Consider the following 25,010-nt stretch of genomic DNA (forward strand, 5'->3'; position numbering starts at 1 on the left):
CTGTGGGATTGTACTGCTTCAAAGTGGGCTGGGGTTAAAGTAATAGAATGTTTTTTATAACAAATGGCCTATGAATTCACCTGGTCTTCCTTGTTTTCTTTCCCCTCAGCAGGGCTTTCAGTTTCCAAACCTGACCTGATCTCCCAGTTGGAACCAGGGGAGGAGCCTGCATCTCCAGGGTTTAGAGGAAAGAGAGATCCCGAGAGGTGCCTGCGCAGGTGAGGGATCATTAAACCAACACAATCAGTGCCTGAAGGAAACAGCTGGGATTCCCTACACAGACATTGTGCGTTCTCCGAGTTCAGGATTGTCCTCAGCAGGTGTCATATCTTCAGGGCAGCTATCGCTCATGGCTTCCTGCCCACCCTGACTGACACCTGGCAATAGATCCGTCCCTGATCTCCCTTCCCCCAAGTGTTTGGATGGGATGTGAAGGGAGAATTGATCCCCCTCTACTCTCCCCTATGGGGGAATTCAGTCCCTGATTTATTTTCCCCGTCTTTCTGGTATTTATTTTGGTTTGCTCGCCCTTTTTCCAGCCCTGTTTCTGAGGCTTCTCCCTCTATCCCAGCAGGTGCTGGGATGGTGAGTGAGAACAAGGAGCAGAATCCTCAGCAGGAAGATGCTGAGCAAGTGGAAGCACATGTGGCATTATTGCAAAGACCCAGAGGGAACCTGTTCAGAAGCCATGAGCAGGGAAAAGCCAGTGAGAGTCAGCGCAGGCCAGAGAGGCTGGAGGGAAAACAGCCAGAGGAAAAAGTGGATAAATCCATTAATTGTCAGGGAATTCACAACGACCTCAAGGAAACCACAGCCCCACAGGAAAGAGAAACAACACATGCACTGAGTGTGGGGAAAACTTCAGTTGCCGCTCTGGCCTTATTAAGCATCAGAGAATTCACACAGGGGAGAGACCCTACGAATGCGGTGAGTGTGGGAAAACCTTTGTTTGGAACTCACACCTTGTTACGCATCAGAGAATCCACACTAGGGAGCGACCCTATGAATGCTGCGAGTGCGGGAAAAGCTTCAGCGACAGTTCAGCCTTTGTTACGCATCGGAGAACCCACACAGGAAAGACGCCCTAGGAGTGCCAGGAGTGCGGGAAAAACTTCACTCGGAGCTCCAACCTTATTATTCACCAGCGAATCCATACGGGAGAGATACCCTATGAATGCATTCAGTGCGGGAAAACCTTCGCTCGGCGGTTGAACCTGATTAGACATCAGAGGATCTATACAGGCGAGGGTCCCTACATATGCGCCGAGAGAGGGAAAACATTCCATCAGAGCTCAGCCCTTGTTTATCATCAGAGAATCTGCAAAGGAGATAAAGATTGCGAAAACCCTGTCTAGGGCTGGCAAGAGTTTTTTTCTTTTGTCCTCTAAGACTTTTGTTAATTCCCACATATTGACCTTTAAGCTATTTGGCCCCTTTGCTTCACCGTGTTCTCTCAGCTCCCCTAGGCAAGTTGCCTGCTTTTGCAGTTTGCCCTTTTCTGGGTGAATCCTGTGGTCCTGTCTATCAATTCCATTGTCCTTTGAGTCTTGGAAGTGTGTGTATGTTCCATCTGCCAGAGGTGTCCATCAGCCCCCGATGGGAGAGAGAGGGGTGACCTCAACTAGCTAAATCTACCTGGGCCTCATGTCCCCTAGGCCAGTGGTTCTCAAACTTTTTTTTTCGCGGACCACTTGAAAATTGCTGAGGGTCTCAACGGACCACTTAATGATCTTTCCAAATGTTGTTTTTACCGTTAGCTAACTATTGGAAAGCGCTTTGGATAAAAGTGCTATATAAAAAAAACAATAATAATTAATGCTTTTTTGTTCTACAAATAAAAGCACACAACTCATATTTTACTATCAGTAGTCTTACCTTTCTAATGCGATGGATGTGCCCTCTCTCCCCCGCTGTGGCAGCCCCCGAGCTGGGGCTGGGAAGGAGGGGGATCTCTCCCTCTCTCCCCTGCCACGGCAGCCCCTGAGCTGGGGCTGGGAAGGAGGAGGGTCTCTCCCCATCAGCCGCAGCCCTGGAGCTGGGGTAAGTCGCCTTTCTCTGGCTGCCGCAGCTCTGCACGTCCCAAATTACCCCCATCCTCTCTTCTCACCCCACTGCCCCCTCCCACTTACCCCCCATTCTCCCCAAGGCCACCACCTCTTCTTACATGTGCATCTTCTCCAGGGTCCAGGCACCTAATTCGTGGAGCCACGCCTGTCCACTAATTAGGTGGGTGGCCCTTCATTCTGTTCTGTTCGGCCGCCCAGGCGCGCATCTGAGAGGGAACGATCCGCGGACCACCTGAAAGGAGCTCACAGACCACAGTTTGAGCACCTCTGCCCTAGAATTTTCCTTGGACTTAGCTAGCTTGAGCTAGCTATCATGATGTAAAAAACACAACTATTCTTGCTGTAAAGACACAGCCCATGTATAGGGGCCAGGGGTTGACCCCTGGCCTGATTTTACGACCTATGACGTGCCTCATGTCTCCTGGGTGATTTTATGCTTGCTAGGGGTAAAATGACATTATGGGAGTGTAAGATTGGTAGGGGTACATCGCTCATTAGCTTGGAACTTGCGGGGTGGGGAGGGCAAATAGGTGAACATAAGTGAATGGGTTATTAAGCTTGCTACAGTTAAGGGCCTATTCTATTAGTTTAAGGCTTTGTGGGAGTAGTTATGCTAAAGGCTGGGATTTAGCAAAATAGGGTAGGCTGAAGGAGATATTTTGCATGCTCATTTTTGGTAGCAAACGAGTGACTGCAGCCAGGGATAGCACCCCACAGAATTCTGCAAGAAGGGAGCGGGTGAGGGGAGGGGGCATTAGCAACTCAGTTGCCATGCAGCAGCTAAGCAGTTAGACCACATTGATCAATAGGAATTATTAAGAAATAAGTGATGCAAATCATGAATATTAATATTTGACACTTAATTTTGGACAGCCAGAAAGGCCACATAAAGCAGTTATGGAACTTATTATAACCAGGATAAAGGATCAAATATGGTATAAAGCCATACTCTTAACAAGGAAGGGTATAAATGCCATACCCAGTTCCCATTTTTCTCAGTTCCCACAGAAGTGTAAGATAACCCTGAATAAGGCCCAGGATCTGGCAAGAAACCCAAATTGTTCAGTCTCCTGCAATCTCCTCCCACTGTTGACTGGATGGGTCTGTTTGCTACTTACATGTAAACTGAGACAGATGCACATTCTTTGATTAGGACAAGCCTGCTTAATAACTTTTGCCTAGGCAGGACTGCCTGGTTTTGAACAAGTAACAGCATACAAGGGAAAAAAGCCAACATCATTCTGGGATGTATTAGCCAGGACTGTTGTAAGACAGTCACCAGAAGTAATAAGTATAAGGGGCTTCCATAACTTTCTGCATAATGTTGCTCCATACATATTCCCAGGATATTATTAACCAGAGAGTTATTAGTTTTCAAAGGCTACCTCACAAGGCCTGTCTGCAGAGAGATTATTACAATAGGGTGCAGGGTGTGAATACAGGCTGCTTTGGTTAAAACCCCTCCCCCTTCTCTCCCCTCTGGCAGGGAGATGGCGGCAGCCCGGGTTGGTATCTGCAGGACACACAGGAAGGGACAGGAGCAGCTGGGAGCGGGGCGGGCTGGAGGAGGCAGGACTTGGGGAGAACAAAGCCCGGAGATCGGGCACGGGGCAGCCGGGGAGGGGCCGTTCTCCCGGGGGAACCAGCCCCGGGCTCTGCCCACGTCAGCTCCGGAGTCAGAGACTCCAGGTGACCGAGAGCCCCCGGGGGACGTGCTGGGGCCGGGCAGGAAAGTGACTCTCTGCCCCAGGGAGCCTCAGACGCTGCAGCCCCCGGGGATCTGCTCCCTGGTTGTACATGTGCTGCCAGCAGCCTGGGGCCGCCTGAGCCAGAGCGGAGCCGCTGCAGCCAGGGTCTGACCCCGCTGGGATTGGGGGGGGGCAGAGACTGGGGCCCGGCGGGGGGTCCCCTGGGATGTGGGGGGAGGTGTCGGGCGGGGGGGAGCAGCCTGAGTTGCAGGGAGGGGAAGGGGGGTTGAACTGTCTCTGTGCAGGCAGGAAATGCCCGGGGGGAAGGGGCAGGAGGGGAATTCAAGGCAGGGACTGACCTGGCCAGGGAGATTCCCCGATCACGCAGGAGGTTTCCCGGGGGAGGTTCCGCCGTTGCACTCGGGGGTCTTACCCCTGCGATTCCCCACACGCGGGAAACTCCGTTTCGCCCTGGGGCGCTGGATACGCCTCTTCCCGTCCCTGCTCCGCCCCTTCCCCGAGGCCCCGCCGCGGCCTGGTGAGACCCTCCGGGCCCACTGCACCCCCTCTGCGGGGGTCTCCCCCGTCCGCTGCCTCCGCCAGACCCCCCCCCCGGCCGGGTTCCTCCTCGCCCCCCTCCCCTGCGAAGTCCCCTTCCCCCCAGTCCCGCCTCGCCCCCCCCCACCTGCCGGGTCCCCTCTCATCCTTCTCCCCTGCGAGACTTCCCCCCCCCCTCCGCCTGCTGGCTCTCCCCTCTTCCCCCCTCCCTCACCAGACTCCCCCCGCCCGCCGGGTCTCCCCTCCCCCGCCAGACCCCCCCTCAGCCGGGTTTCTCCTCGCCCCCCTTCTCTGGAAGGTCCCCTTCCCCCCAGTCCCGCCTCGCCTCCCCCACCTGCCGGGTCCCCTCTCATCCTTCTCCCCTGCGAGACTTCCCCCCTCCCCCGCCTGCTGGCTCTCCCCTCTTCCCCCCTCCCTCACCAGACTCCCCCCGCCCGCCGGGTCTCCGCTCCCCCGCCAGACCCCCCCCTCAGCTGGGTTTCTCCTCGCCCCCCTTCCCTGGGAGGTCCCCTGCCCCCCTCGCCCCGCCTCGCTCCCTCCCCCGCCAGACCCCCCCTCGCCTGCCGGGTCCCCTCTCCCCCACCAGACTCCTCCCCCGGCCACCAGGTCCCTCTTCGCCTGCCTCCCCCGCCAGACCCCCCCACTTGCCGGGTCCCCCCTCATCCACCCTTCCCTGAGAGACCCCCCCCCGCCGATGGCCGCTTGGTCGCTCCTCACCCCCCCCTTCCCTGAGAGACACCGCCTCCCGCCCGCCAGGTGCTGGCTCGCTCCTCCTCCCCCGGCAGACCCCTCCCCACCTGCCGGGTCCCTCCTCACCCCCCTTTCCTGGCGAGACCCCTTCCACACGAGCCAGGTCCCGCCTCGCACCCCCCCCCCGTAAGCTCCCCCACCTCCCAGGTTCCTCCTCACCTCCCTTCCCTGCGAGACCCCCTCCCCGCCTGCCGGGTCCCTCCGCATCCCCCCTCCCCTGCTAGATCCCCCTTTCCCAGACTGCCTGGTTCCTCCTCACCCCACCTCCCACTCCAGGTCCCTCCTCTCCCCCGCCAGATGCCCCCTCCTGCCCGGGTACTCCTCGCCCACCCGCACGGCGGGTCCCTCCTCACCCCCCTTCCCTGCAAGACCCCTCCCCTCCCGCTGAGTCCTGCCTCGCCTCCCCCTCCCGGGCCAGACCTGCCCCCACCTACCGAGTCCCTCCTCATCCCCCCTCTCCCACCAGAGGCCCCCTCCTTCCAGGTCCCTCCTCACTGCCCATCCCCCCCCCCAGACCTCCCTCCCGGGCACTTCTCGCCCGCCTACTGGGTCCCTCCTCATTCACCCTCCCCCACGAGACTCCCTGCCCACTGTGCCCCTCCGAGGAGAGGAGAGATGGGGTGAAGGGGAGGGGGTGGGGCCTGGGGCTGGAGAGGCGAAGCAGGGAGCTAGCCTCCCTTAGGGGAAGCTTCATCCTCCACCCACGCTTTCCCTGTCTGTGCCACTTCCCTCTCAAATGCTGATAGAAATTCCCTCTAGTGCTTCCCTTGTCTCTCTCATTATTATCTATCAAGTATTTTCCTAGCGTGGCAGAATCTAGGGTGTCTGTCTGCAGGGAAAGGGCCTGGGGGAATTATGATGTAAAATTAACTAAAGCCTGTTCTGAAACCTCCACAACTGCCCTTCTTGCCCTGCCAGGCTGCAGAATGACGTCCGCATCTCGCTCCAGCTCATCCCGTCCTCCCATGGGACAGGAAAGAGAAATGGCTGCAGAGGAGCCAGTTCAGGTAGGGATTATTGGGGGGTTGCTGGTGGGTTCCTGCAGGAGGGAGAGGGACAGCAAATACACAGGAGGTGGGAAGGTTTGCACAGTCTGGTCTGGAGGTTGGAGCGGGACAGAAAATGCACAGGGTGGAGAAAGGGAGGAGGACAGGGTGTGGCAAACCTGCTGGGAGTTGTTTAATAAGTGGCCTAGATTCTAGGAACAGACCCATGAGGTTCGGAGGTTGAAATGCCCTAATTTGTGGAAGAGGAAACAACCCACCTAGATTGGGCTAGGAAAATAGACCAGACTCCCAGTGCTGGAGCCTGACCCGACTAACCAGCAGCTGCTGTGAGATATGAAGGGGGCACCCACAAGTCAGGCGTAGGGGAGATGCCCCTCCCCTCATATCTACTTCCTCACAATGAGGAGGGTGTTGGGCTTCCTACCCATGTCATGGTGATGTCGTGGTGGGTGTCTGCTGTAGACCACCAGACCAGGAGGATGAGATAGATGAGGCTTTCTTCGGACAACTAACAGAAGTTTCCAGATCACAGGCCCTGGTTCTCATGGAGGACTTCAATCACCCTGACATCTGCTGGGAGAGCAATACAGCAGTGCACAGACAATCCAGGAAGTTTTTGGAGAGTGTAGAGGACAACTTCCTGGTGCAAGTGCTGTTGGGTCCAGAGTGATCTAGACAAATTGGAGGATTGGGCCAAAAGAAATCACATGAGGTTCAACAAGGACAAGTGCAGAGTCCAAGCTCTTAGGACGGAAGAATCCCATGCACTGCTACAGGCTGGGGACCAACTGGCTAAGCGGTAGTTTTGCAGAAAAGGGCCTGGGGATTACAGTGGACAAGAAGCTGGATATGAGTCAACAGTGTGACCTTGTTGCCAAGAAGGCTAATGGCATATTGGTCTGCATTAGTAGGAGCGTTGCCAGCAGATCGAGGGAAGTGATTATTCCCCTCTATTCGGCACTGGTGAGGCCACATCTGGAGTATTGCATCCACTTTTGGTCCCCCCACTACAGAAGGGATGTGGAGAAATTGGAGAGAGTCCAGCAGAGGGAAACGAAAATGATTAGGGGGCTGGGGCACATGACTTATGAGGAGAGGCTGAGGGAACTTGGCTTATTTAGTCTGCAGAAGAGAAGAATGAGTGGGGATTTGATAGCAGCCTTCAACTACCTCAAGGGGGGTTCCAAAGAGGATGGAGCTCGGCTGTTTTCAGTGATGGCAGATGACAGAACAAGGAGCAATGGTCTCAAGTTGCAGTAGGGGAGGTCTAGGTTGGATATTAGGAAAAACTATTTCACCAGGAGGGTGGTAAAGCACTGGAATGGGTTACCTAGGGAGGTGGTGAAATTTCCATCCTTAGAGGTTTTTAAGGCCCAGCTTGACAAAGCCCTGGCTGGGATGATTTAGTTGGGATTGGTCCTGCTTTGAGCAGGGGGTTGGACTAGTTGACCTCCTGAGGTCTCTTCCAACCCCAATCTTCTATGATTCTACCAGGGAGCTCTCGCTGGACCCTGCTAGGGACTCCATCACCTGTATCAGTCTCAGACTAGTAGGAGTGTGATGGATCTGCTGGGACAGAAGGGGCTTTCTCTTTGTGCCCTCACCCTCATATTTTCTGGATGCTCTAATACTCGATAAGTTCGTGCAGGCTAGGTCCCTCAATGGCTATTGACTAGGATGGGCAGGGATCGTGTCCCTCGCCTTTGTTTGACAGAAGCTGGGAATGGGCGACAGGGGATGGATTACTTGATGATTACATGCTCTGTTCAGTCCCTCTGCAGCACCTGGTATTGGCCACTGTCGAAAGACAGTATACTGGGCTAGATGGACATTTGGTCTGACCCAGTATGGCTGCTCTTATGAGCGGTGTGCGGGTAGGACTCTGTTGACTGCAAGCCACCCAGAGCTTCCATTTGATTGACTCCTTTTCCCATTGAATAGTGGGGCTGTGAGTGGGGCAGCAGGTACTGACTGTTGAACTCTTGCTCTTTCAGGGGCCGGTGACCTTTGAGGAGGTGGCTGTGTATTTCACCAGGGACGAGTGGGCTCTGCTGGACCCCACTCAGAGAGCCCTCTACAGAGATGTCATGCAGGAGAACTATGAGAATGTGACCTCGCTGGGTAAGGATTCCTATCCCCTTGGTTCTTAGAAGGGAAAATGCAGAGTTAAGTTTCATGGCATCCCCACAATGCAGCCTCTACTCTGCCCTGTTTCAGCATCACCCCGACAAGCCAGTGACCCACATACTAACACTCTGCCCTCCCCGCTACAGAACACTCTGGGAACAGGGCACGGGTCAGTTCAGCACAAAGTCTAACAACTTCACTTTGCTAAGGCAAAACTTGAAATTAGGTCCAGCGTAAAGAACAGAAGCCTCCAACCCCTGGCTGGCAATCAAACACTGAACCTATTCCACACAAACCAGCTCAGACTTGCAAAGTGAGATCACCCCTTTCCCTCAGGATTCCTTCTGAGTCACTGACTTCACTTAGCCCTCGCTGAACCCTGGAAACAACTAGCACACCAAACTGCAGACGATCTCCGTGACAAGAACACGCCCTTGTGCTCCTTCACTGACACAACCTACAGCCCTTAGCACGGAAATGGGGCAGACTAGGTCCCCCAAGTTCCACACGCACCTCCCTTCCTATCACAGTCACAGCTCTGCCAAGCTGCTCCCCGTAATCCATCCAGCAACAAATTACAGCTACGCTGACCCAGTGCACACAGCTGGAGGGGATGCCGATAAATGCTGGTATTCCCATCTGTGGAACACAACACAAACAATGGCACGTTCTCTTAGTCCTTCTTTGTAACTATTCTAGGTTTTTATGACCAGATGTGACTATTAGGTCATCTAGTCTGACCTCTTCTGTAACACAGGCCACAGAATTTCATCCAGTTACTGCCGAATTGAGCTGAATACCTTGTGTTTGACTAAATCATCTTCCAGAAGGGCATCCAGTCTTGACTGGAAGACTTCCTAAAATGAAGAACTCTCCACTTCCCTTGGTAGTTTGTAAACCTTTGCACCAGTCTTACTGAACCACTCCCAGTGACTAGTGCCAACCCCAGGGTTAGGGAAGGGGCAGAGATGAGGTTGTGTTTTAGATGTGGCATGTACTCTGCATGAATGTAGTTTATGGGTATTTAATTACATTGATTTTTGGAATGTGGGTTTTTTTTATTTTTTTATTTTTTTGCCACTATAACTGTCTACCCTAAAGCTTTCCCCAACATAGCTATGCTGGTGAGCAGTGTGATTTTTCACATCCTGTGACGGGGCAGGTTCACCCCATCCTCTTTTCATGCAAGGGGCTGTTCCCAGTCCACGAATAGGTTCACTGCACTGTTCTATGTCCCAGAGTTAGAAGTCCTAATGGTCAGAGTCTATAGGATTGCCCTTATTCGTAGGGCAATAAGGCCTAATGGCCAAAGTCATTTGGGTTGCCCTGATCCTCACAGTGGTATGGCGTAGTGGCTAGGATAAATTAGATTACCCTTATCTGCAGGGCGGAACGGCCTAGTGGCCAAAGTCAAGGACAATGGACTGCCACCTAGGGGTGGGTGGTGGCCAGGGTAGGGGGACCCAGGCCCTCCGTGCTCCACCAGGTCCCAGCCCAGGGCCCTGTCTGTGGCAAGGGTCTCTGCCACTGAGTCAGCGGGGAGCCGAGTGCAACACGCTGACTGTTCTCAGCCCTGCAGCCGGCATCCCCCTGGGCTACTTCCTACTATGTCTGCTGGTGTCTGGGTCTCGGTGGCCCTTGCTCCTGTTGTCAGAGCCTCTGGTGCTTCCTGGTCTGGAGCCTGCAGCAACTGTCCTTCCTCTTCAGCTGTCAGCCCAGACTGAGCTGAGCTGCTCCTATTTATACGCCTGCTACATTTGGAGCATGCCCAGTAGGGCTTGGTGGGCGTGGCTTCCACAGCCCACAATGCAGAGTGAACCTGGTCAGATAAAACTGACATTCTGGCCCTCCAAGCTGGGGGTTAGGCACATGGCGAACAACCCTGTCCCGTAAAAAATAAAATATGTTACAGAAGCAGCACCTGAGAAATCGACCTTCACTGCAGCGGTTCTCAAACTGTGGGGCGGGACCCCAAAGTAGGTTGCGACCCGGTTTTAATGGGGTCGCCAGGGCTGGTATTTAGACTTGCTGGGGTCCGGGGCTGAAGCCTGAGCCTGCCACCTGGGGCCGAAGCCCGAGCCACACACCCCGGGGCTAAAGCCCAAAGACTTCAACCCTGGGGAATGGGGCTTGGGCTTTGGCTTCAGCCCTGGCGGCAGGGCTCAGATTACAGGCCACCACACGGGGCTGAAGCCCTTGGGCTTGGGTTTTGTCCCATCCACCCACCCAGGACAGTGGGACTTGGACTTTGCTCCCTCCCTCCCCCTGCCCAGGGCGGCTGGGCACCGGTGGGCTCAGGCTTCAGTCCCTCTTCCTGGGGCCATGTAGTAATTTTTATTGTCAGAAGGGGATCATGTTGCAATGAAGTTTGAGAATTCCTGCTTTACTGTGTGCAATGTCCTTCAGGAGTCAAACACCCGTATGACTTCCAGTGGTGAAAGCCGAAAGGAAGCCACTGGCATGAAGACTGAAGTGTTCAACACCAAGACAAAAACCAAACTTGTTTTTTCAAATGTACGGACAATGTATGAAATACAGAAGCTAGCTCAGGTCCCAGCAGAGATGAGACGCTACAGCTTACATATCCTGGGTGTCAGCGAGAGCAGATGGATGGGATCAGGAAGATTAACAACAGCCGCAGTAGAAACTTTGCTGTATTCTGGACAGGATGATGGACAACACCATGACAGTATTGCCATCCTTTTGAAGAAGGGAGTGAAGCAGTCCCTGCTTGAGTGGAAGTCCATCAGCAGCAGAATTATGAGCCAGACTGAAAGGGAAACACAATAACATCCCCCTGATTCAGTGCTACACACCGACAAATGACTGTGATGAAGAAGCAAAGGATCTACCTTATACTACAGGTGGAGTTAGAGAGAGTACCATGCCACGACCTAACTATCCTCATGGGAGACCTGAATGCCAAGGTCAGTAAGGACAACACAAACAGTGCCAGAGCAATGGGAAGACATGGGTGTGGCATGATGAATGAAAACGGAGAGAGGCTTGTTGATTTCTGCAATATGAATGATCTAGTCATCGGCGGAACCCTATTTCAACATTGTGAAATTCACAGGCTGACATGGTGTTTTCCAAATGGCAGAGATAAGAATCAGATTGACCATATGATGATCAATGTCAAATGGCGACGCTCACTGACAGATGTGAAAGTGAGAAGAGGAGCAGATGTTGGCAGTGACCACCACCTTGTGACAGCCTCCATCATGCTAAAACTGAGAAGTGTGTGGCCACCAAGCAAGGGACATAGACATTATGATGTTGACAAGCTAAAGTCCCCTGAATTATAGAAAGCCTTCGTTCTGCAGTGAAAGAACAGGTTTCAGGCACTTGCAGACATTGATGAAGAGGAGGAGATCAACAAGAAGTGGGACAAAGTAACAACAATCTATGAACAGCACAGCGAAGCCTGTCTAAGCCAGAGGCAGAAGAGAAGGAAGGAGTGGATTGCACCCAGCACATGGAACACCATAGAAACCAGACGAGCCCCGAAGAAAAAAGTTTTAGACATAAAATCCCAGAAGCTAAAGGACAAATACCACGAGCAGTATAGCAAGGAACACTGGGAGATCAAACGCCCTGTGAGAGCGGACAAACGACATTATATTGATAATCTGGCAACACAAGCAGGGGAGGCATCTGCTCATGGTGAACAAGGTTCCGTCTACAAAATCTTATCAGTGGTAACCGGCAGACACCAACAAACACTCTCATCAGGGACACACAAGGCCACCTACTGCCAACCGAAAAAGAACAAGAAATGCGCTGGAGAGAGCATTTCAAAGAATTGCTGAGCAGGAGCCACCTATAGAGGAAGCAAACCTCCAGGAGGCAGAAGAAGATCTTGATATCAACACAGACACCCCAACAAAGCAAGAGCTCATTCAAGCCATCAAATCCTTAAAAAATGGGAAAGCTCCTGGCAGGGATAACTTGAATGCAGAATTGGTCAAGGTAAATCCTGAGTTAGCCACATCTATCCTGGCCCCTCTATTCACATCAGTCTGGGAAAGGGAAAACGTGCCAGAGGAGTGGACCAATGGGGTTATAGTGAAGATACCAAAGAAAGGAACTCTCAGTGATTGTAATAGCTGGCGTGGTATCACACTTTTAGCTGTGCCAAGCAAGGTATTGTGTAAGATCATAGTCCAGGATGTATCAGAGGCAGTTGATAGCGTTCTCAGAAAAGAGCAAGACGGTTTTTGGAAAGGGCGTACATGCACAGACCAGATCTTCATTCTACGAAACGTAATAGAACAGTGCTTGGCAATGGCAACTCTACATAAACTTCTTAGACTTTGAGAAGGCTTTTGATAGCATTCACAGGACCGGCCTATGGCACATTTTGTATAGTCAACATTATCAAAAGCATCTATTCCAACTTCACATGCAGTGTTGATCACAGTGAGCTCAGTTTTGAAGTCAGAACAGGAGTACGTCGGGGTGTGTCATGTCTGCAACCCTGTTCAGCATTGCCATCGGCGTACAACAGAAGACATGCCAAGAGGCATTAACTGGACACCCTTCTCATCCCTTGAAGACCTGGACTTTGCAGATTCTCTCGCTCTCCTATCACATACCCAGCACCATATACAAGAAAAAACAACTCGACTCAACACAGTCAGCCAGCAAATTGGATTGAAAATCAACTGCAATAAGACAGATATTATGCCTTTAATATTGCCTCACCATCACCATTATGGATAGAGGATCATGGCCTCACCAATGTAGAAACATTCACATACTTGGGTAGCACCATATGCCAGGATGGTGGAAACAGCCAGGATGTCCGGAACAGAATCAGTAAAGCCAGGAACACCTTCAGGAGCTTAAATACAGTCTGGAAATTATCAAAATACAACACCAAAACCAAACTTAAGATTTATCAGAGCTGTGTACTTCCAACACTACTTTATAGTGCAGAATGGTGGGGAATGACAAAGTATGACATGTCCAAACTGTCTTCATTCCATACAACCTGCCTCAGAAAAATCCTCCATATCTTTTGTCCCACAACAATCTCAAACCAAGACCTATTCACACAGTACAGCCAAGAGGATATGAGCACCATCATTGCCAGGACACGTTGGAGATGGATTAGCCATGTGCTTCGGATGGAAACTGCTTCCATCACCAGAATAGCATTAAGATGGACACCTGAAAACAAGAGAAAACAAGGCTGCCTGATTTCAGAGTAGCAGCCGTGTTAGTCTGTATCCGCAAAAATAACAGGAGTACTTGTGGCACCTTAGAGACTAACAAATTTATTAGAGCATAAGCTTTCGTGGGCTACAACCCACTTCTTCGGATGCATATAGAGTGAAACATATATTGAGGAGATATATATACACACATACAGAGAGCATGAACAGGTGGGAGTTGTCTTACTTAATTGGCCTCTCAGACTTGGTAAGACAACTCCCACCTGTTCATGCTCTCTGTATGTGTGTATATATATCTCCTCAATATATGTTTCACTCTATATGCATCCGAAGAAGTGGGTTGTAGCCCACGAAAGCTTATGCTCTAATAAATTTGTTAGTCTCTAAGGTGCCACAAGTACTCCTGTTATTTTTAAGGCTGCCTGAAAACAACATGGCGAAGAGCTGTGGAAGCCGAGCTGAGAAACCTGGGGCACAGCTGGGGAACCATTGAAAGACTTGCCAGAAACAGACAGGAGTGGAGGAGCTTTGTCACTGCCTAAACGCCAGAGGCGTCATGGAAACATGATGTGATGATGAATTCAGGTTCAATGGCCACAGCACATCCCCTTGAGCCAACACTTTACTGTGACAGCAGATTGCGGGAAACCCTCTAGCAGTTAACAATGACTAAGACTTGCAGCACATGTGTATTTCCCAGTTTGGCTTGTGCTGCTCTGAAATTCCAAATCCTACCGTTATTAACTTTTTCAATAATGGTTTCCCAAAGAGGCAGTGGGTGCTATGTACTAACTGCGATAAATGCCAAGTGACTGAGATCGGTCGGGGGACAATGAGAACCATAGTTTCAGCCCCAGCTGTGTGCAAAAAAAGTTTCAAGAGCAAGATGATTTTGTAAAAAGCTGCATGTGGGGGTGGGGGTGGGGGTGAGGGCTATGTCTTAGGAACCTCTTTAACAAATCACCCTATGTTTGGACCACTAACCCTTCCCTGATTGCCCATGAAAAATTTGCCCAGCAAATTTCAAGACAATCCGAATAAACATGTAGCATTTAGGGTAGTTAGAGTAGTTGGTCTTTAAACAGAAAATAATGCTTCCGTCGAGCTAGCTACTGCATCTCACGGCGGTAGATGACCTATGCTCATGGGAGAACCTTTCCCATTGCTGTAGTGAGTGTCTACCCTGACGCACTACAGCAGGACAGTCACAGTGTCTCAAGTGTAGACAAGCCCTGAGATACGACATTCAGTGACACCCCTGTCCCTCCTTTTCCTTACTGCGCTGAATCCCACCAGCCCGTGCTCACCAGTCCCGGCTTTCCTACACCCCTCCTATTGTCTCTGGGTTTCTCTCTGTGATTAAGAAGCAGATCCAGGGTGACTTCCCCTCTGGCTGGAGTCTTTACTTCCTGGAACACGGAGTTACTGACTCTGTGTTTTAGGAGCCCCTTGCTGAGGAGTGTCTGGCTGTGTGTGTTCCCAGCAGAGATGGGGATAGTTAAATCCCTCATATGCAGAGTGCCCTGCACCTTGGAAGCTTCCCCAAGCGTTTTACTGCTTTACAATGGGCTGGGTTAAAACGGATAGACTCTTCTTTGTGAGAAATGTGCCATGAACTCCCCTGATCTCCCTTATTTTCTGTCCCCTCAGCAGGGTTTCCTGTTTCCAAACCTGATGTGATATCCCAACTGGAACAAGGGGAGGAGCCGTGGGTCCTGGATCTCCAGGGCTCTGAGGAAGGAGAGATCCTGAGAGCTGTCTACGCAGGTGAGGGATCATTAAACCAATTCAAAAACTCTCAGTGCCTGAAGGAAGGAGCTGGGACTCCCTAAAAAGGCCTTGGGAGCTCTCTGAGTTCAGGAGTATCCCCAGGAGGGTTTGTACCCTATGGGCAGCTATCCCTCCCAGCTTCCTTACCCATCCTCACTGACAACTGGCAGCAGCTCCCTACCTGATGGGATGTGGAGGCAGAATTGTTCCCCTCCTCTGTCCCCTAAGGAGAGGAGTTTTTTCTGTCTCTCCAGCTATAATTTTGGTTTGATTTCCCCTTTTCTATCCCTGTTTATGACGTTTCTCTCTCTGTCCTAGGAGGTGCTGGGATGGTGAGTGAGAACAAGGAGCTGAATCCTCAGCAGGAAGATGCTGAGCAAGTGGAAGCACACGGGGGATTATTGCAAGGATCCCAAGGGAATGTGTCCAGGCGTCATGTGAAGGGGAAAGCCTGTGAGAGGCAGCACAGGCCAGAGAGGCCAGAGAGGCAGCAGGGAATCCAGCCCAGGGAGAAAGTGGGCAAATCCATTAATTGTCAGGGGACTCACCAGAACTCCAAGGAAATCACAGCCCAGCAGAGAATACCCACAGAAGAGAGAAAAAGCACATGCACTGAGTGTGGGAAACACTTCACTCTGATCTCCACCCTCATTAGACATCAGCGGATCCACACGGGAGAGCGCCCCTACAAATGCTGTGAGTGCGGGAAACAGTTCAGTGAGAAATCAAACCTTATTACACATCAGATAAGCCACACAAGAGAAAGACCCTATGAGTGCTGTGAGTGCGGGAAAAGCTTCACTCGGAGCTCTACCCTTACTAGACATCAGAGGATCCACACAGGAGAGAGACCGTATGAGTGCTGTGAGTGTGGGAAAAAGTTCACTCTGAGCTCATTCCTTATTAATCATCAGAGAATGCACACAGGAGAGCGACCCTATACATGCTGTGAGTGTGGGCAAACGTTCGCTCAGAGCTCAGCCCTATTTAAACATGAGAAGATCCACACAGGAGAGCGCCCCTACGAATGCTCTGAGTGCGGGAAACAATTCATTGAGAAATCAACATTTATTAAACATCAGAATAGCCACATGGGGGAGAGACCCTATGGATGTTGTGAGTGCGGGAAACAGTTCAGTGAGAAATCAAGCCTTACTAAACATCAGACAAGCCACACAGACGAGAGACCCTATGAGTGCTGTGAGTGCGGGAAAAGCTTCACTCGGAGCTCATCCCTTATTAGACATCAGAGGATTCACACAGGAGAGAGACCGTATAAATGCTGCGAGTGTGGGAAAAGTTTCACATTCAAATCAAACCTTAATATACATAAGAGGATCCACACAGGAGAGCGCCCCTATGAATGTTGTGAGTGCGGGAAACAGTTCACTTGGAGCACAGCCTTTCTTAAACATCAGAGAATCCACACAGGAGAGCAGCCCTATGAATGCTGTGAGTGCGGGCAAACGTTCCCTCAGAGCTCAGCCCTTCTTAAACATCAGAAAATCCACACAAGTGAGAGACTTTATGTGTGCTGTGAGTGTGGGAAAAGCTTTACTCGGCGCTCATCCTTTATTAGACATCAGAGGATTCACACAGGAGAGAGACCGTATAAATGTGAGTGTGGGAAAAGCTTCACTTTCAAATCAAACCTTAATAAACATCAGAGGATCCATACAGGAGAGCGCCCCTACAAATGCTGTGAGTGCGGGAAACAGTTCAGTGAGAAATCAAACCTTATCACACATCAGACAGGCCACACAGGAGAGAGACCTTATGAGTGCTGTGAGTGTGGGAAAAAGTTCACTCAGAGCTCAGGCCTCTTTCATCATCAGAGAATGCACACAGGAGAGCGCCCCTATACATGCTGTGAGTGCGGGAAAAAGTTCACTCAGAGATCAGGCCTTATTAATCATCAGAGAATCCACACCGGAGAGCGACCCTATGAGTGCTCTGAGTGTGGGAAAAAGTTCACTCAGAGCTCAGGCCTTATTAATCATCAGAGAATCCACACAGGAGAGCGCCCCTACACATGCTCTGAGTGCGGGAAATCGTTCCCTCATAACTCAGGCCTTATTAAACATCAGAGGATCCACACAGGAGAGAGACCTTATGAGTGCAGTGAGTGCGGGAAAAGTTTCACTGAGAACTCATCCCTTACTAGACATCAGAGGATCCACACAGGAGAGAGACCATATGAATGCTGTGAGTGTGGGAAAAGGTTCACTTTCAAATCAGACCTTAATAACCATCAGAGGATCCACACAGGAGAGCGCCCCTATGAGTGCGGTGAGTGCGGGAAACAGTTCACTTGGAGCACAGGGCTTACTATTCATCGGAGAATCCACACAGGAGAGCGACCCTATACATGCTGTGAGTGTGGGAAACAGTTCACTCAGAGCTCAAGTCTCATTAATCATCAGAGGATCCACAGACGAGAGCAGCCTGTGAATGCTGTGAGTGTGGGAAAAGTTTCATCTGGAGCTCACACCTTAATACAGTAACTCCTCACTTAATGTTGTAGTTATGTTTCTGGAAAATGCTACTTTAAGTGAAACGATATTAAGTGAATCCAATTTCCCCATAAGAATTATTGTAAATGAGGGGGGCTAGGTTCCAGGGAAATTTTTTTCGCCACACAAAAGACTATATTTTTATACATACATATATATATATACATAGTATAAGTTTTAAACAAACAATTTAATATTGTACATAGCAGTGACGATTGTGAAGCTTGGTTGAGGTGGTGAAGTCAGAGGGTGGGATATTTCCCAGGGAATGCCTTGCTAAATGATGAACTAGCACTCAGGTGAGCCCTCAAGGGTTAGCACATTGTTATTAATGTAGCCTCATGCCCTACAAGGCAGCTTGAATGGAGGGAGGACACACAGCATGGCAGAGAGAAACAGAGACACACACTCTGTGTGTGTGTGTGTGTGTGTGTGTGTGTGTGTGTGTGTGTGTGTGTGTGTGTGTGTGTGTGAGAGAGAGAGAGAGAGAAGCACATTGCCCCTTTAAGTATGCTGACCCAACTCTAAGTACACTGCCTTTTTAAGTAGTTCAGCAAGTTGATAGCAGCTGCTGCCAGCTCCCTCCGTCCTGAGCCCTGTCATGTGTGTCCCCCCCCCCCCCCCCCCCGCTCTGTGGAGATGGGGTACAGGAGCGGGGGGAGGGGAACACGCTGACATTAGCACTCCTCTCCCCCCCCACCTCTGCACAGCAAGCAGGAGTCTCTGGGAGCAGCTCCAAGGCAGAGGGCAGGAGCAGCACACGGCAGTGTGGGGAAGGACAGCTGAACTGCCCGGCAATTGATAGCCAGCTGGGCGGCTCCCGCACAAGGAACTTAGGGGATCTGAAGGGGGGGCTGCCGGCCCACTCTGGTTCCAGGCCCCCACCAGCTCCAATGGCTGCTCTTTCTGTAAGCAGTGGACAAAAGAGGCGGGCTGCCAAACAACCTTATAATGGAGTATTGGGCAACTTTAAACAAGCATGTTCGCTAGTTGATCATTAACATAACAACGAAACAACTTAACCAGGACGTTAAGTGAGGAGTTACTGTGGGCATCAACGATTTCACAGGATAGATACACACCATAAAAACTTTGTGTAGGGCAGAGAAAAGATTTTTTTAAAAGACATTTGCTAATTCCCACATAGTGACTTTTTAGGGCTGTTTGTACCATTTGCGTCACCCTGTTCTCTCAGCTCCCCCAGGTGAGTTGCTTGCTTTTCCTTTAGCAGGTCGCCCTTCTCTGGAGTGAATCCTTTGGTCCTTTCTACCAACTCCTTTCTAATGTGAGTCATCATGGGAGTGTGTCTCTCCTGCCGGGAGTGTGTCTCTCCTGCCAGGAGTGTCCATCAGCCCCAGGGGTGGGAAATAGGGGTGATCTCAAGTAGCTAAACTGAGCAAAAATCATTCTGGGGTTTGCCCCCTCTAGGATTTTCCATGGAGTCAGCCTGCTGGAGGTAGCTATCCTAATGTAAACACCCTGCTAGATGTGCCGTGCTGACATAGCCCAGGCACAGGGGTTGGGGTTAGCTAGCACCTTCCCCTTTGAACTGTCCTAATTCACACCCATTTTCCTGCTCTAGCCAAGCCCTGAGCAGCACATTTATACTGTCACTGTACTAGCAGAGCGATTGTTAGAGTCACCAAGTTCCCCCTTTGGCGACAGATTGTCTCATTCCCAGATGTTCTCACGCTGGTCCAGGTTGTGCTGGGCAGCAGGTATTTTTCTTTTTACCACTTCCCTTATTGAAAATCTATTTCAATATAACAAAGAGGAGGAGCAGGAGTGGGACAAATGTATCATTTCAGCCTCTGCGACACCGGAAGGAAATGGGTTGAGTCGGCGGGATTACCTCCTTCCCCATCGCCGTCACTAGGCCCGCTCACTCCAGCAGCGCTGGTGTCTGTCTGAGCCACAATGGAGTTTATCCACCTCTGTTCTACGCCTCCACCTCCCAAAGAGTATCTGCACTTCATAGCAAATTGATCCTAAATCCGTTAGGACTGAGATGAAAGTGTCCCAGACCTGGATGGGAAATTTCAGTGGATCCCAAACACAGTGTGATCATTCCGAGATTAAATCCCAGTTTCTGTCTATTGATAGAGCCACTTCTGGACTTTTCCCTACGGAGCTGAGATTGTTTGCAGATGAGAAGGTTGGCAGTTTTTCCCTATTACGATGAAGCTTTTTTTTTTTTTTTTTTAAATAACACGACTCCATAATAATGAAGTGCTGTTGAGTGAAGCAGGTTTGAATGGATCAGAGGAGAAGGCGACGGGGGAATTTGCTCTCCTGATTTTTGCATCATCAGATGTAACCTGTTCTGGAATTTCATTTTATATGAAAGAGAAAGTGACTTATACCACTTTGTTGCGGGTTTTTCTCTCTCTCCTGAAGGCCATTTGGTCACATAATTGAATATTAGTTTTGTTCTCCAGGATGTAGCTCAGATTTATCGGGGACTTTGGGAGAAATGACTGTTTCCTAAAATAATGCTTTCTCATTTTATTTTTCTCTTTCCTGCACCGCTGCATGATGACATGGAAGAAGCTCGAGTGCAGTTCGAGCCATCGGGCGTGCTACCAAGAAAACAGTAGTGGGTTTAGGTCTCCACTCTAAAATGGTGAACAACAGCACACCCGAGATTGTGCAACTAACTGAAGTAACTGGGTGCGTGTGGCCAATGATTTGGGAAACGCTGTCCCTGTCTGTGTTGATGTGGAGAAAACAGAAGTGGCATTTTTGATGAACTTGCCCTTCGTAGATGCTGCAACTGTGCATTGAAATGAAATCAGTGTTGAATGTGGGAGAGCTGCAGAATACCTATTTTTAATAAATTTCCCTCCTTTGGTGACTTACAGGAATTCTGATGCAGGAGAGTTTCTAGTCCCTAATTTTGACCTGTGCCACCAGATTAAAGAAATAAATTGGGCGTGTTTGGGGAAGTCATTCCTCATTAACACTGCTCAGAATTTGGTTAGTTTTGTAAAGGATTCTATTCCAGAGGAGTGTAAATGTACCCTGACGAGGCCAAGGATTTGGCAAGAACTCAGTTTGATATAGCAGACTCCCAGTAGTTGATTTTCGCCCCAGAGAGGAAGCTGTGTGGAACTATGGTCCAGGTAAAACTGTTTGATTGTTTTTAACACCACTCCCTAATTCAGTGTCACTGATTAGAGTCCCAAAGGCTGCCCTGGCTCGAGTGGAAGGTCCTTCACTATTTGGATCCAAGTTCCATGAGGCAAAGTGGGAAATAGTTGATGCCTTCAGAGGAGATTCCTGCCCGAGCCTGATTGAGCACCAAGGACTTCCATGCTGTTTGATTCCCTCATCCATTACTGTCATTCTATGTGTCAGGCTCCAATTTCAGACTGCTGGATAGACAAATGTTGAATCCTGATTCTATGCTGTTGTCACTTAGTTTTGCTCTTGTGTCTGATTCAGTTGTACCACTTTGCATGCACCTCCTGATACTTTGAAAGATTGGAAGGTGTGAATATGGCGCTGACATCCTTTCTCATGATGCAAACCTTCCCACGTAGCATGAGATCCCTTCCACCAACACTTACATCAGAAGGACCAGAGATAAATGAACTCACAGATGTGAAAAGCTACTATGCTGGTGTAGACCACATTTACACAGTGCTCACTTGGTGGAAATGGGGCTTAAAATGAAACAAACCTGTATGATAAGATTTCATAATCTTTGACTATGTTCTTTTTACCAGTGAAAATTATGTTAATTATTGGTTAAAGCCTAACTTAGTGATAACCTGAATTATACTGGAACACTGTGACTTACATTGGTTTGCTTTTTGTTAGTAATATAGGAAGTGGTGGCCAACCTTAAAAAGTTTATTTGATGTAAAACACCCCCTTTGGACTAAGGTGCTCTGAAGTACAATATCCCTCCAAGGCTGAGGTGTGAGAGAAATATTGTATAGGAGAACACAGACCCAGACTTCAGTTATTTCTATTTCACTTGGAATTTGTTTTGACAAGCTCTAAAGTAACATTACTTAAGGAGACAAGTTGTGTAACCTTTTACTCAATTAGACTGTATGGGTCACTGAGTTCCCCTCTTCTCTGCAAAGCGAAGATATATAACGTCCGCCAGGAGATGTCCACGGTTCTTTTTATGAATGGTAATGGATGCATGCGGCAAGAGGTAGTTTGTTTGTTGGGGAGGAGGGAGTTGGCTACCCTTTATTTTTATGGGAGCTGAGACCCCTTTTCTTTTTTTAAGGAAGCCCATTGTCACAGTTCAGCCTTTTAACCCTCAAGCCAGGTTATGGAAACCTCCCCAAAACTGTCTTTATATTTTGTTCATTTTTGAGATCTTTGGGATTCAGCCCTCCACAGTGCATGTGGCTCACAGCAACCAATATTTTAACAAAACTTGTGTGTTTAATGGGACTTTTCCAACTGATGATAGCCCAAAGTCTGCCTCACTTGGCACAGGCCACATTGTCTGTACCCAACGTGTAATTCACACCTGATTTGCCTGGAAACTTCAGGGGAGTGACCTTAATGTGGGGTGAGCTAGAATCGTCAACTATGAAGACCAAGGTAAAGGTGGAAGCCCTTTTGCCCCAGCAACCTGCCTAAGAAAGACGGACATTCCAGGACTCCCAGACTGATCCCCTCTGGGGAAGGAAGTTGTAACAACACCAGGCTGTGCCAGCCTTGACCTGTCTCCTCGTACCTGAGAGAGCTTGCGAATGTGAACTCCATCGCCTGGCTCCTTGACTGCAGCTCTAGTTCCTACTCCACAGGAGTCCAAAGAGCTGCAGCGGTGGATTCATTTGTCAGTTTCAATATATGATTGTTACTTGTTCTAGTTCTTATCTACTGGGAGTCATCCCAGCCTTCCTGTTCTACTCCGGTGGTACAGTGGGGCTCAGTGCGTGCACGTGTGTATGAAACCTGTAACATCCATGCAGGAAAGGAGCTAAAAAGAATATTCCCAAACCTAAATAACCCTAAAATGCTGCCCTACAAAATGATTGAACATGTGCTCCTCGTTCTCTGAAAGTGTTCAAAGAACCTAAGCGGTCAGATCCATACCATTAAAATTCTGTGTATTAAGATCTGTATCTGTATTAAGGTATTTGTCTATGGAAGCCACTGGGAGAAGGTTAGCCACATACTGGTGAGATCTAAGGTAGAAGCTCTGAAGTTGTGGCTTAAATGTGAACAATATATTGGTCTTAGTGTTGATATATTCAAGTGGCTGAGTGTGGATCGCACGGCCTGGGTGAAGTTCTCTGACTGGGATTAATAACTAAATGGACAGCTGCCTCCTCGGTTCCTGTTTCAGGATTTAACAAGGGTTCATTTTCTGCTGTATTGTTGTGATAATCTGGCTAAAGTGATGACTTGATTCCAAAGCAAGATCGTTGTTTACTGACTGATTTTCTGATCTGACCTGAACATGATCACTGTATTGTGTACTCGAGAGCTAGCTGGGTGGCGTTACAAATAGATTAGGTTTAGTGAGGTGTGTTCTTCATTTTATTTGTTTCTTCATTTTAATGAAATGTATAAAAGGGATATTGAGTCATGTCTTTCAATAAGCTACATGGGCGAGAATCGTGGAGTATCTGGGTGGAGATCAGCTGGTGTAACTCAGAGCCTTATCAGTTCCCTCTACATTAACCCTTTGGTTCTCATATGGGAGCAGCTGGGGGAGGGGGCACCCATCTCAGCTCTGGCTGCATCCTCGGGGGCTCAGAGCATCACAAAGGAAAATGAGCTCCCCTGTGCAGGCTTTCAGGAGCATGGAGTGGGGGTAGGGGAGGTGGGCCAGGGCAGTGCGTCTCCCAGCAAAACACATTCTAAGCTGATCTTAACACTTTCAATGTCCTTACAAACTTAGATGTTTCTCACCACAGCCAGGCTCTCCCATTTGATCAGAGCTTCAGTCGCTTGGTGGTGGTGGTGTCTGTAGATGTAGGTGGAAGAGAGAGAGAGAGAGCAAAATGTCTCTCCCTTTTATCATGTCCTTTCGGCTTTGCCCCCCCCCCCTTTCAGAATCAGGTGAGCATTATCTCATCGCAGTCCCAAACTGCCCAAAGGAAGGGGGTGACTCCCTCAAGGGTCTAACAGATTCTTTTGTTGTTGCCTAAGCCAGTGTATCATTGTTCCTGTGAGGCTGGGCTGGGTTTGTCCCATCCATGCCTTGACGAGGTGTGAACTGCCTCTCTGTTCTTGGAAAGTTTTTGCATGGGCTTGCTTTGGATACATTGAGGATACATTTTCAACCTCATAACTACATACATGAAATTATAACCTATAACCTTACTGTAACATTAGTGTAACAATTACTAGAACATCACTATAACAACCATGCTCAGTGCATTATGAGTCTTCCAAAGACACTCAACATGACAAACTTTGCATTGGATACCACACAATCATTTTATAAAGATGAAGATGGGGGTGTAGGGTGTCCCCCCGAGGTACAGAGCATCACAGTGGTATTGACTTCGCAGCATCCTCTATCTCACCCCCTCTAGTGGCTGGCCCACATGCAGAACAGCCTACTGCTCTCAGTTACGCTACTAGCTCAAGGGACAGAGGTCTGTATGCGGTGGCTCAAATGGCCCTGTGCTGCTGATGACCCCCCCCCCCAGGAGCCCAGTCACAGCTCCTCATCAAAGGGGCTCCCAAAACACAGACACAGTAACCCCATGCCCCAGAAAGTAAAGGCTCCAGCCAGAGGGGAAGTCACCTTGGACCTGCTCCTTAACCACAGAGAGACACGCAGACACAATGAAAGTTGTAGGAAGGCTGGGACCGGTGAGCATGGACTGGTGGGATTCAGCGCAGTAAGGGATAGGACGGACCGGGGATGTAGACATTACTACAGCAATGGAAAGGGGTCTCCCATTGGCATAGGTCATCCACCTCCCCGAGTGGCAGTAGCTAGGTTGATGGAAGCATTATTTTATGTTTAAAGATCAATTTTTCTAACTACACTAAAAGCCACATTTATTCAAATTGTCTTGATATTTTCTGGGATTTATGGGCATTCAGGGAAGGGTTATTGGTCCAAATATGGGTCTGTTTGATCACGAGGTCCCTGAGATACAGCTCTGCCACCAGAGGCAGCTTTTTACAAAGTCATCTTGCTCTTTTAACATTTTACTGCACACAGCTGGGGCTGAAACTATTATTGTTCTCCTTGTTCCCTGACAGATCTCAGTCACTTGGCATTTATCTCAGTTAGTACATAGCACCCACTGCCGCTTTGGGAAACTAGGACTGAAAAAGTCAATACCTGTAGAATTTGGAATTTCAGAGCAGCACAAGCCAAACTGGTGAGTCACGGACACTGAAATGCAGACGT

General features: G+C 49.7%; 1 protein-coding gene and 1 pseudogene across 1 annotated transcript in view; one reads left to right on the forward strand and one right to left on the reverse strand.

Annotated features, from left to right (window-relative positions):
- LOC135889362 (zinc finger protein 208-like) overlaps positions 1-25,010 on the reverse strand; it is a 510,343-nt gene that overhangs the window by 220,236 nt on the left and 265,097 nt on the right. The gene's annotated exons all lie outside the window — the stretch shown is intronic.
- On the forward strand, positions 583-24,985 carry LOC135889449 (zinc finger protein 271-like; annotated as a pseudogene).

Source organism: Emys orbicularis, chromosome 15, assembly GCF_028017835.1.
Source record: "Emys orbicularis isolate rEmyOrb1 chromosome 15, rEmyOrb1.hap1, whole genome shotgun sequence".
NCBI classification, from domain to species: Eukaryota; Metazoa; Chordata; order Testudines; family Emydidae; genus Emys; species Emys orbicularis.